Genomic DNA, 12,675 nt, shown 5'->3' with positions numbered 1-12,675 from the left:
AAGTCGATTCTCTTCTTGGTCTATGCTTCTAAGGGTGGTTGCAAGAATAAACAGATTGGGCCACAAACAGATGTACAACGGTGATCATGTGACAGTTGAAGAACGTGAGAGAGCTGCTAAGGTGGTCATCAAGCTTGTACAGCAGCAAGCATTCTCAAAAGAAATGCAAATAATTGAAAGAGGAGAAGCTCTACCAAATTCAAGTGCACTGTACCCTCTGGATCCTATTTTGGACAATGGCATCCTCCGTGTTGGTGGGAGGCTAAAACAGTCATCTCTCAGTCAAGATCTAAAACATCCTGTAATACTTCCAAAAGGTAACCACATCACTAAACTAATTCTGTCATATTACCACACCAAAGTTCGTCACCAGGGAAGAAGCCAAACTCAAATGGAGTTAAGAATGAATGGATTCTGGATCATTGGAGGCAGTAAGTCCGTCGCCAATTTCATACACAAGTGTGTGCAATGTCGGAAACTCAGACGACCAGCTGAAGAACAGCGTATGGCAGAACTTCCCAGAGAACGTGTTGAGGTTTCCGCTCCATTCACGTACTGTGGTATGGACTGTTTCGGGCCATTTATTGTGAAGAGAGCTCGTAAGGAGCTTAAGAGATATGGCCTATTATTCACTTGTCTATCATCTCGTGCAGTCCATATTGAAATGATTGAGGACCTATCTACAGACTCCTTTATCAATGCCCTAAGGTGCTTTATCAGCCTCAGAGGAGCAGTTCGCAAACTTCAGTGTGACCACGGCACTAACTTTGTCGGAGCTAAAAATGAATTCGCAAAATCACTGAAAGAGATTGACACCAACGCCTTAGAGATCTTTCTTACAGAAAGGCAATGCGAGTTTGTCTTTAATGCTCCTTCTGCAAGCCATGCTGGAGGTGTCTGGGAGCGCCAGATACGAACTGTGCGAAATGTACTCAATGCCACACTTGCTTTATGCCCAGGCAGGCTTGATGACGCATCACTCTAACGGTAGATGGGATTAATGATCCAAATTCACTCGAACCATTGACCCCAAACCATCTGATAATGATGAAGTCTGATGTTGCTCTTCCACCTCCAGGAGAGTTTGTAAAACAAGGTGTATGCCACTAAAAGATGGCGCAGAGTTCAATACCTAATCGAACAATTTTGGAGTCGTTGGAAGAAGGAATACCTTCTCAACATTGCAGCACGTCAGAAATGGCATATTCCTCGCCGTAACCTTCAAGTGAATGATGTTGTAGTCATCAAAGACGATATGCTTCCCAGAGGTCAGTGGCAATTAGGCCGAGTGGTGGGAACCAGTGAAGGAAGTGATGGTCTTGTAAGGCGAGTCAAGTTGCAGTTAGGGGAACGAAAACAAAATCAACGCTCCAAGCCTACAGTCATTGAAAGGCCCATCCAAAAATTGGTGGTACTTATTGAAAATGAGCAATCAACGACTGCTTTGTGATTCCATTGCATCAGACCATGTAATTAAGTTCTATAAAACCTAACATTTTTAGACTTCGCATGCATATAAACTGTTTGAAGGCGGTCATATTGATGTTCAGAAATCATGTTCTGATTCATTCACAGTTTGTCCTGTTCTTTCATCATTTCATAATTGGTGGGAGTGTAAATGACCGCAAAAATATGTATGTGTGTGTTTCCCTTTAAACGTGTTGTGCGCGCGCACGCACGCTCTCTACGTAACGTAAGCTGTAACTCAGAAAGAAGAAAGAGGTGCGGACGAGGAGCACATTGTGGTTCTCACGTGGTGTTTACAAAAGTTTGAAATATATATTGTAAAAAGGTGGATGCACTTTACGTTTGGTTCTTTTAGTACCCTTTGGCAAGCGGAGCGAGGTATGTGTCTTTATTGTGTGTTTGCATGTTGTATTTTAAAGTAATATATAATTTCGTATGGCACGTGTTATTTGTCGAGCTCTTTTGGTTAATTTCTCATGCATGTAATAATTTATTTGCCTTTTGGGTATGTGTATTTGTTTAAGTAATCTGTCATTTGTACATACGTTTTATTTATGAGTATATTGTTTCTTTATGTAGTTTCACGGTGCTACAACACAACGTTTATCGAAGTCACGGTTAATGGCGCTCAAAGCGAGCGGAATAAAGAAGATTAAGCACCCGTCGAAACTCTCTGTCTCGTTTGTCGACGCCGAGGGGCTGCTACATGAACGTTTTCTTAAAGACCTGGAATTCAAGCATGCTTCTCTGGTGAGCTCTCCTAAAGTTGAGTCAGCTGGGTTTGATGCAGTTAGAAATATTCGACTGGTTCCCCCTTTTGTGGAGAAAGATGTTGAAAAGTATTTTCCTCATTTTGAACGCGTGGCTACAATTTCAAAGTGGCCTGAGCATGCCTGGACGTTACTTTTGCAGAGTGTTTTGGTGGGAAAAGCACAGGAAGCTTACTCGGCTTTAAGTCTTGAGGAAAGCAAGGACAATGAGGTTGTTAAAGGTGCCATATTGAGAGCTTATGAGCTGGTTCCTGAGGCTTACCGCCAACGATTTAGAAGTCTCAGTAAGCTTGACAAACAAACGTATGTTGAGTTTGCTAAAGAAAAGGAGACCCTTTTTGGTAGATGGTGTAAGTCCTTGAAAGTAGAAACGAAGGAAGATCTTCATCAATTAGTTTTGCTTGAGGAATTTAAAAATTGTTTGCCAGATGTTGTTCGTACATATTTGAATGAACAAAAAGTGACCACTATCTGTAAGGCTGCTGTGTTGGCAGATGAATTTATGTTGATGCATAAGCTTGATTTTGATAAAGGGCAGGGTGAGCAAAAGGGTGGCGTTGTATTTCATAGACCTGGTACTGTGAAGCATATTCCCACAGTTTCTGTCCCCTTTGCCAGAAAGTCGGCTACTGGAAATGTTGCTTTTGATAAGGCATGTTTCTATTGTAAGAAACTTGGTCATCTTATTGCCGACTGTCCTGTCTTGAATAAGAAACATAATTCTGTTAAGCCTGTAGCCTTAATTAAAACTGTGAACACAGCTGCGATTCCAGATATCAGAGAGCATCCAACTCGAAAGGTAGAGTTGGTTGGCTCTTCGTCTTTCCTTATGGATGGTTTTGTCTCTCTTGCTTCTGATCCTACAGCCAAGCGACCTATTAAGATCTGGAGAGATTCTGGAGATTTTCAGTCTTTGATTCTCCAGGATTTTCTTCAGTTTAATGACCAGTCTGCATTGGGCTCCAATGCTATTGTTCAAGGATTTGGTGGCGGTTACATGTCCTTACCCATGCATACTCTTAACCTCCAAACCGCTCTGGTGTCTGGGGAGGTTGTTGTTGCTCTTTGTCCTCATATTCCTATTGAAGGTGTGTCTTTCATTTTAGGCAATGACCTGGCTGGTGGTAGAGTGCTTGCTGCTCCGGAGGTGGTTCCTTTCCCGGTAACATCTAAAAGCCCAGATGAACTTGAAAAGCAGTTTCCAGATACGTTCTCTGTTTGTGTTACTACTCGTGCTAGGGCAAAGAAAAACCAAGCCAAAACTTGTGATTCGGAGATTGTAATGTCTAACCCTGAAAAAGATCTAGCCAAAACCTCTGACTCTGAGATTGCGCTGTCTGACACCTTCATGGTAAATTTTGACACATTAGGGTTTGGTACAGTGTTCCCCTCTCGTGAAGAGTTAAAAGTGGAACAAGGACAAGATACAACTTTGGTTTCCCTCTTTGAAGAGGCTGTTTCTGAAGATGCAGTAATTGCTGTTTCTTGTGGGTACTTTGTGAATGATGGCTTGTTAATGAGAAAGTGGACTTCTAAGATGTCTTGTCATGACGAGTGGAGTAGTGCGTTTCAGGTAGTCGTTCCTAAGGCTTATCGCTCTGGTGTCTTGCAACTGGCTCATGATCATTGTCTTGCAGGTCACATGGGCATCAAAAAGACTTTAGATCGGGTGCTGAGGCATTTTTTCTGGCCTGGGGTCAAATCTGACGTTGCACAATACTGTAGAACTTGCCATGTGTGTCAAATTGTTGGTAAGCCTAACCAGAAAATCCCCCCTGCGCCTTTACATCCTATTCCAGTTATTGGAGAACCTTTTGAGCGAATCTTGATTGATTGTGTTGGTCCACTCCCTCGCACTAAATCAGGTAACCAGTACTTACTGACTATCATGTGTGCGGCTACTCGGTTTCCTGAAGCTATTCCTTTACGCAGGATTACTGCTTCAGTAGTTTCTAAGGCCATGATTAAGTTTTTCACAACATTCGGTCTTCCAAGAGTTGTTCAGACTGATCAGGGGTAAAATTTTATGTCCCGTGTGTTCTCCCAGGTGCTGCAGCAGCTGTCTATTCAGCACTGTTTTTCTTCTGCCTACCATCCAGAGTCTCAGGGAGCCCTGGAGAGGTTTCACCAGACTCTAAAGTCGATGGTGCGAGCATACTGTAGAGAGTTTGAAAGAGATTGGGATGAGGGAACCCCTTTACTCCTCTTTGCGGCTAGAGAGGTGACCCAAGAGTCCCTTGGTTTCAGTCCGGCTGAACTGGTGTTTGGCCATACTGTGCGGGGTCCACTGAAACTTTTGAAGGAGAAGTGGTTGGAAAATCATCCTTCTCCTACTAACCTCTTAGACTTTGTGTGTAACTTTCGGTCTAAGCTTAACAAAGCATGTGAACTGGCCAAGCAAAATTTGGAGGGAGCTCAAGGGAGGATGAAGGGGTATTATGATAAAAAGGCAAAGCATCGAGTGTTTAATCCAGGTGATAAGGTCTTAGTCCTTTTGCCCCTTCTGGGATCTGCTTTGCAGGCTCAATATAGTGGACCATATGTGGTAGAGCGCCCGGTTGGTGAATGTGATTATTTGGTTAGGACCCCAGATCGGAAGCGTAAAACACGTTTATGCCATGTTAAGCTGTTAAAGTCCTATTGTGAGAGAAATCAGGCTGTGCATGTAGATGTGAAGGCTGTTGCTGTATTGAATATTCCAATCCATGTAGGTGAGAAGGACGTTGATGTTGTTGTCAATCCAGAAATGTCTCAAGGTAGGCTGCTAAATTCAAGAATTATGGCCAGCTTAGATGATCATCTTTCTTACCTGGACCCTCCAAATCGTTTTGGCATCATGGAAGTAATTCACCAACATCCTGACCTTTTCTCTGATGTGCCTACACGCACCAATGTTCTTCATCATGATATTGATGTAGGTGTTGCTGGTCCAATTAAGCAACCTCCTTACAGAGTCAACCCTGTTAAGCGTCAGCTTTTACGTAGGGAAGTAGACTATATGCTGCAGCATGGCATTGCTGAACCTAGTGCTAGTTCATGGAGTTCCCCATGTCTGCTTGTGGATAAGTCAGATCATACACCTCGTTTTTGCACTGACTTTCGCAAAGTCAATTTTGTAACCAAGCCTGATTGTTACCCTCTTCCAAGATTAGATGACTGTATTGACAGAGTAGGATCTGCAGCATTTGTTACAAAGTTAGACCTCTTAAAGGGTTACTGGCAGGTCCCTCTCACTCAGAGGGCCTGTGAAATATCTGCTTTTGTAACACCAGATGATTTTTGCCAGTATCGGGTTATGGCTTTTGGGATGCGGAATGCACCAGCCACATTTCAGCGTCTGGTAAATACGGTGTTAAAAGGAGTTGTAGATTGTGAGGCTTATCTTGATGATGTGGTTATTTACAGCTCTACCTGGTCTCAGCATGTACTCCAGCTGAAAGAGGTGTTCCATAGGCTGGTTGCTGTAAATTTGACTTTGAACCTTGCCAAATGTGAATTTGGACAGGCCACAGTAACATACTTGGGCAAGGTTGTTGGACATGGAAAGGTTTGTCCCATCGGCGCTAAAGTAGAGGCCATTGTGAATTTTGGTGTGCCAACGACTCGGCGTGAGCTGAAACGTTTTCTTGGGATGGCAGGCTATTATAGGAGCTTTTGTAAGAACTTTGCTACCGTTGTTGCTCCCTTGACTAACCTTCTCAGCCCAAAGGTCCCGTTTGTTTGGTCCAGCTTGTGTCAATCTGCATTTGAGAACTTGAAAGCATTGTTAGTAAGTGCTCCTGTTCTTGCTGCCCCTGATTTTGATAGGCCTTTTAAACTAGCTGTTGATGCTAGTGATGCTGGTGTTGGGGGTGTTTTATTCCAAGAGGATTCAGAGGGAGTTGAGCATCCTGTATGCTATTTTTCTAAGAAGTTTGACATGCATCAGAACTATTATTCTACTATAGAGAAAGAGGCCTTGGCCCTTATTCTAGCTCTGGTTCATTTTGATGTTTATACCTCTTCTTGTCAGACCCTAGTGGTCTATACAGACCATAACCCTCTTGTTTTTCTCAGTAGGATGAAAAACTCCAACCCCCGGCTAATGCGATGGAGTTTATTTTTGCAGGGATTTAATTTGGACATCCAGCACATCCGTGGAAAGGACAATGTATTTGCAGATGCCCTGTCTAGGTCGTATATGGAGTCAGTTTAGTTTTGTGTTACTCTGTGTGACATTTAACTGAGCGGTTGCTTTAGAGCAACCTACTTATGGAAGGAGGTGTTATGTCCAAAGTTATTCTGTGCCCTGTTTTGCAGGTATCCTGGAAGCTCCTCCCATCATTTCCCTAATTACTTGGGTCTGCTGGTCAGCATTTAAAAGCCCTGTCTAGCTCCACCCATTCTCTCTCTCACACTGCAGCCTGGAGCAGTAGCATGGATAGCAGCAGCCACCATTATTCTTTGTTTCATTTCGTTTGCAATAAACCTTATTTTGGTTATAATAGACGTTTGTGACTCCTCTATGTTGCCTCCCTTGAGTCAGGGTCGTAACACAAGTGAGCCCTGATGTAATAGTAGAAAGTAGACAACTGTTATAAAATATTATGATAATTTGATGTCTTTTTATAAATTGATCATATGTCCTTGAAACTTTCCAAAAATGAGGAAAATTTATCTTCCAATTATTTTAAAAACATTATAGAGATAAATCCCATGTTTCTTTAGCAAGAACTATTACTAAAACCGACTAAAACTAAAACTGTTAATTATTAATGGCCGTTCACACTAGACTTTTCCTTGCACTGACTTCCATTCATGCGCATGTGAATGTGGGACACCAGAAACACAAGCTCAAGTGAATTACCCTGTGACAAATAACAAACGTTTATTAGCATTACCCATGTCCTACATGTTTCACTCAACCATGTTACTTTTGACATGATTTTCCTCCTTTTAAAAACAGAGCATTTCTTAAAACTGTGACACCCAGGAAGTGACATCATCTGGGCTCTTTCTACTGCATGATGGGAAGACAAGAAAATAATCTCAATCCTTTGTCTCAGTTTTTACACAAACTGTAGCACTGACTGTATTCATCAACCCTGTTACCAAAGTTACTGTATGAAGAATCTCTATAACTATGAACAACATATGATATTTGACAAATACAACTTTATTAGTAACTTGGTGTTTGCTGATTATGTAAAATAATAAATATCGTAGAATCGTGCATTTTATCTGTCCTGGCGCCTCTGTCCCAACATACTGAACAACGCGACGTATATTCACATAAAATGTTAACGCAGCGGAACAGGACACTGCAGTTCACAAAAGTTCATAATTTGCATGTGCTTTAATGCCTTGTCGGTTAAACATTTAATTTGCGTGCTGATGCGCTGTTCTAACGTGTGCGTTTCTCAGCATGTGCGAAGCTCACATGCACTAAAAGCCTGTCTACCAGCGCCTGGATACTGGACTAAGTTATCTTTCGAGTCTTAATGTGCTTATACTGTTAAATACACACAAGGTTTACATAAACAAAGTCGGTTATGTCTAAAGTGAAAGCAAACTAGAGAAAATTGAGAGAAAATCTGCTTGTCAAATGCGTGTATATTAGACGCGTTGCGTGCAACTCTTAAAGAGACAGTAGCAATAGTAAACACGCTGCCGCTTGTCCTTAAAGAGATAGTTTACCCCAAAATAAAATTTCTCATCATTTACGCACTCTAATGTTGTTCCAAACCTGTATTAATTTCCTTCTAATATTAATATTTTGAAGAATGTGGCTATTCAAACAGTAGCTGGTCCCCATTGACTTCCATAGAAGAAACATACTATGGTAATCACACTGGGGTACATCAACTGTTTTGGTCACACACAATCTTCCAAATAACTTTTATTTTCAACAGAAGAAAGAAACTTATTCGAGTTTAAAACAACTTGAGAGAGTAAATTATGATAATTAGATTTTTTAGGAGAACTATCCCTTTAATGTTAATAAAACAACAAAAATGCAAAGAGAAAGTCACTCACTGCTCTTGACTGATAACTTTAATAGTAGCTTTAATAAGTATCAATGTATAATTTATACAGTGAAGTCTGTTTTGTTTTATTTTCATATTTGTTCATTTAATTACTTTCTTCAATGCTACTGTTAAATACACCTACTGTAGCTGAAAACAAAGCACTGTTTAGCCCATTTAATTTGTATATTAAGTTGTGTATGTGTAATGTGTATCTGTGATCTTAATATTTAATAACAAAGAAAGTAATGACAAAAATTTGTATCTTCGCCCGTCTGCCATATTTTTTTTTTTTTTTGTTACCTAAGGCTTTGTTTTTAAAATATGGACATTAGATTGGCTGTAATGCTAAGTCACAAAATAGTAAAACCAACATAAAAAGAATCGTGATAAAATCGTGATTTTCCTGAAAAAAATCGTGATATGATATTTTTGCCGTATCGCCCACCCCTACTTACAAGTACTACACATCTTTTTCCAGCACTTCAAAACTATAATATCATGTGTTATTTTTAATGTGATAACACATTTTGTTCATCCTTCAAAGATTCCCCTAAAACTAAACATTTTAAGATGAAGGAAAACTCTTATTTAAACACTAAATTACCATTGTAAACAGTAGGATGATTATTGGCTATTTTCACTCCCTAATGTCAATTTTTTCACTCATTTTGCTTTTAATTAATATTAAGACATTATGAATGATAGTAATTAAAGTTAATGTCATCTACACCCTAAATTAAGCTTAGTGCTTTATTGTCAGCCCCAACACCACCAGATACTCTCTGCAGAACTCAGTGGATCCGGTGTCGCGGCCCTCAGATGCTAGTCTGGAGCCTGTGAACTTAAAGGAACATGCCGACTTTTTGGGACTTTGGCTTATTCACCGTTTACCTCCGTTTACCTCCAGTCTTTGTGCTAAGCTGTGGCTAGCGGTGGGTGCGTCAGACAGAGTTACGGCACGCACGGAGATGAGAAGGGTATGGACTTATCTAACTCTGGGGAATACGGTGAATAAGCCAAAGTCCCAAAAAGTCGGCATGTTCCTTTAAAATAAAACTGCACATTGTAAAATCTGTACGTTGTCTATTTATTATTAAAGAATTTGACAGTAAAAAAAGTTAGTCTGAAGCCCTGCCCAGAACATTCTGTACCATTTCATAGTTGAACTGTTTATCTAAATGTAATGAAGTGCTTGAATGTTTCTAACATGAATGTTCTTCAGCATCATGAATGAATGAGGAATAAACACCAACCTCTTTGTTCTTCAGGATCTTCAGTGTGTTTCATTCTGCAGGGTTCTGGATCACTCATGTTCTCACTGTCCTCTTTAATAAACTCAGTCTTTGCAGATTTCAGCTCTTCCTGATGCTCTGATGCTCGTCTTCACTTGTAGCTGATGGGAATTTACAGCATTTATTGGAGAATTACTGTGGGATGAGCTTCACTGATGATGTGATTGCAGAGGGAGGAGTTTCACTGATGATGTGATTGATGTGGGAGGAGCTTCTCTGATGATGTATTCCAGCGTGGGAGGAGCTGATCTGCCAAAATCAAAAAAATCAATCATGTGTTTCAAAAAAAATAAAAATTACGACACTAACAATTTATGTCGGTCTATCTATTTATTAGACATCCATCTATTTGTATTGCTAATCCCAAATATTATTCTGCTTCTTTATTAAAATACAGAAATTAATATAAATAATTTAAATTCTTCCAATTATAAATAATGGTAAGAAAAACAGTTAAAATCATAAAAACAGAAATAAATCTGCATATAGTAGCCAACAAATCCCCTCAGTCTGCTAACACCAATGAAATGAGCTTTAAGTGTCAATTTACAGGAGATCTGAAGCCATCAGCATAATAAATTAGGTGAAAACAGGAACTATTGTCATGAAATAAAGAGTGTTTTCAGCAAATCTGTTAATATTGATGAGCCTCAGACTAACACTTATTCAACAAGCCATTCAGGATCATCAGCAGATCATCTCACTTTATTCTGAGTGTTTGCCGTTAGAAACACATTATTTGAGTCAGGATACATGATAAAAGCCTGTAAAACTGCTCTATTGGAAGACAATACTGTAATCTTTCACAATATGACATGGATAAAACATCAATAACACAAAAACAATCACTAACTAGAAAAAAAAGTTTGTTGAGACAAACTTTAAGTTGGCTTGAGAAAGCCGGACCAGAGAGTTTGAAGAAGTTTAAAGTAGTTAGAAGTTTAAAGTAGTTAGAAGTTTGAAGTAGTTAGAAGTTTGAAGTAGTTAGAAGTTTGAAGTAGTTAGAAGTTTAAAGTAGTTTAAATTTTGATTGATAAATTAGTGAGAAAGAAAGAATAGTTAGAAATAAAGATACATTTAAAAGAAAGATTAGTTTGAAAGATAGATTAGAAAGAAAAAACAGATAAATTAGAAAGAAAGAAAGATTAGTTTGAAAGAAATAAAAAGAAAGATAGAAAGAAAGATTAGATAGATAGATAGATAGATAGATAGATAGATAGATAGATAGATAGATAGATAGATAGATAGATAGATAGATAGATAGAGGTTTGAAGAGTCTATGGGATTTTTATGGTTTTTAATATTAATTTTTAAGAAAACTGAAAGTCAAATCAGTCTGAAAAGATATAGCACACTAAGTCTGAACAGTCTGAAGGTCTGACCCGAGTTTGGAGTATGTAGAGTTAAAGCTCTAGGAGGAGTTAGAGTCAGATTTTTCAAGTTTAAATAGGATTTCAGTAATTTGGCTTTCTCAAGCCAACTTAATGACACTCATCTCCATCAACCACTACAGATAAATAATTATAGCAGCATAATATGTCCACATTAATCTAAATCTAGTTTGATTTTGACATTAATCGAGTACTTAGATCTATCATTAAAATAATATGCGCTGAAACTAACAATGATCATAAAACATTTAAAACTAAAGAGCATCACAAAGTAATATTGTTCAAGAGTAAAACGCTATTTATTTATTAACATGTAGCCTAAGAGTTGATTTAATGTCTCACGTGGCTCATTATAGGCTCAACGTAAAGTCAGAGATCGATTCACATAATTCCCCTCACAGATCTCAAACTTTACCTCTTGACTCGACATTCAGTAACAGTTCTCACTCCAAACATCGAGACAATCACACAAACGAACACAACATCGCTCAGGTCTGAATGAACTCAACATATTCTCCTCATGCTCGCTGCTGCTGCACTAAATGTTTATTTCAGAAGGAAGACGCCAGAAAAGACGCACAAGTATCGCTGTGATCGATGAAAACAATACAGAAATGAGCCTGTCGCTTAATCAAACTGTATAAAGTGTGTGATGGTTGTGTAAATATGAGAAATACCGTGAACTGCTCTCCTCACCTCAGAAGTCTCGACGGTGCGTCCCAATTCGCATACTATCCGCCCTAAATAGTATGTTGGTTTCAAAGATACCCGGATGGTCTACTATTTCCGGTCAGAATCCATAGTGCAGATCGCGCATTGGCCGAGGATTCGGTTAGAACTACAAACACGAGTGAAAAGAGCTAAAAAAAACTACAGACTTGGTGGACGCGCGAGTCCGATGGTTATGTATGTTTAGATAAAGGGGTTTGAGTGATTAATTATCAGTATCTAACCTGACGAACATGTATTTATTAAATTTAGGCTATATTGCGTCTGCAGCAGCATTGTGAACTTTTGTAAAGATACGTTTAGCCCTTAACTTTTAAATGAAAATGTTCATAAACAATGGTAATACACTCGAGATACATTTTCCTCCCTCAGCGCTGGCCGGGTCATTATTCATTCAAATGCTAATTACTAACGAGGCTGGAATGAGGCATGGAATCAATTCTAACATGGAGACAGTAATCATTTCAGTTTATTTTGTGGAAACTGTGTTGTTTAGAGTTCATAGTAATTGTTCTGACTTCATGAAGCCTCATCGTGTGAATGAAACATTAAACTGACTAGAACAAGTAACCTTAACCAAACAGCAAAGGACAAAAAAAAAAAAAAAAAAACTCACTGCTCTTAAACTTTAATAATAATAATTTGTTACATTTATATAGCGCTTTTCTGGGTACTCAAAGCGCTTTACATGGAAGGGGGAATCTCCTCAATGTGCAGCTCCACCTGGATGATGCGACGGAAGAACACACACACACACACACACACACACACACACACACACACACACACACACACACACACACATTAGCCTACTTTATTAAATTGCGGTACCTGAAAACTATGAGACCTGCTTGAAGAGCACTGTTTATTTCATTGGTAGGCTATGTATTGTATTTATTTGTGCTTTTGCTTTTGTAAGCCCGCCTAAATCATAAAATCATCAGTTAATCATATCATAACAACAATTCAGAAATAGAGGAATTTGTAGAAATGATTACCTGGCAACAACAATTACACA

The 12,675-nt window shown here is 39.2% G+C and overlaps 1 protein-coding gene across 5 annotated transcripts in view; it reads right to left on the bottom strand.

The window, feature by feature from the left end:
• Nucleotides 1–11,668, bottom strand: part of LOC309492270 (uncharacterized protein) — a 39,730-nt gene extending 28,062 nt beyond the window's left edge. For 3 of the 5 annotated variants that reach the window (XR_014203489.1, XM_082161185.1, XM_082161182.1), the window contains exons 1-2: nucleotides 11,625–11,665; nucleotides 9,499–9,786 (exon numbers count right to left, since the gene is read on the bottom strand). The gene's annotated coding sequence lies outside the window, so the exon portion shown is untranslated. Of the gene's footprint in view, nucleotides 1–9,498; nucleotides 9,787–11,605 lie in introns of all 5 variants that reach the window. The other 2 variants (XM_082161184.1, XM_082161183.1) reach the window with 2 other exon arrangements.
• Between the last annotated feature and the right edge of the window lie 1,007 nt (nucleotides 11,669–12,675).

Source organism: Leuciscus leuciscus (genome assembly GCF_965113295.1).
Source record: "Leuciscus leuciscus genome assembly, chromosome: 1".
NCBI classification, from domain to species: Eukaryota; Metazoa; Chordata; class Actinopteri; order Cypriniformes; family Leuciscidae; genus Leuciscus; species Leuciscus leuciscus.
Note: the sequence above shows the minus strand (reverse complement) of the source record. Positions and strands in the feature narration are given on the sequence as shown.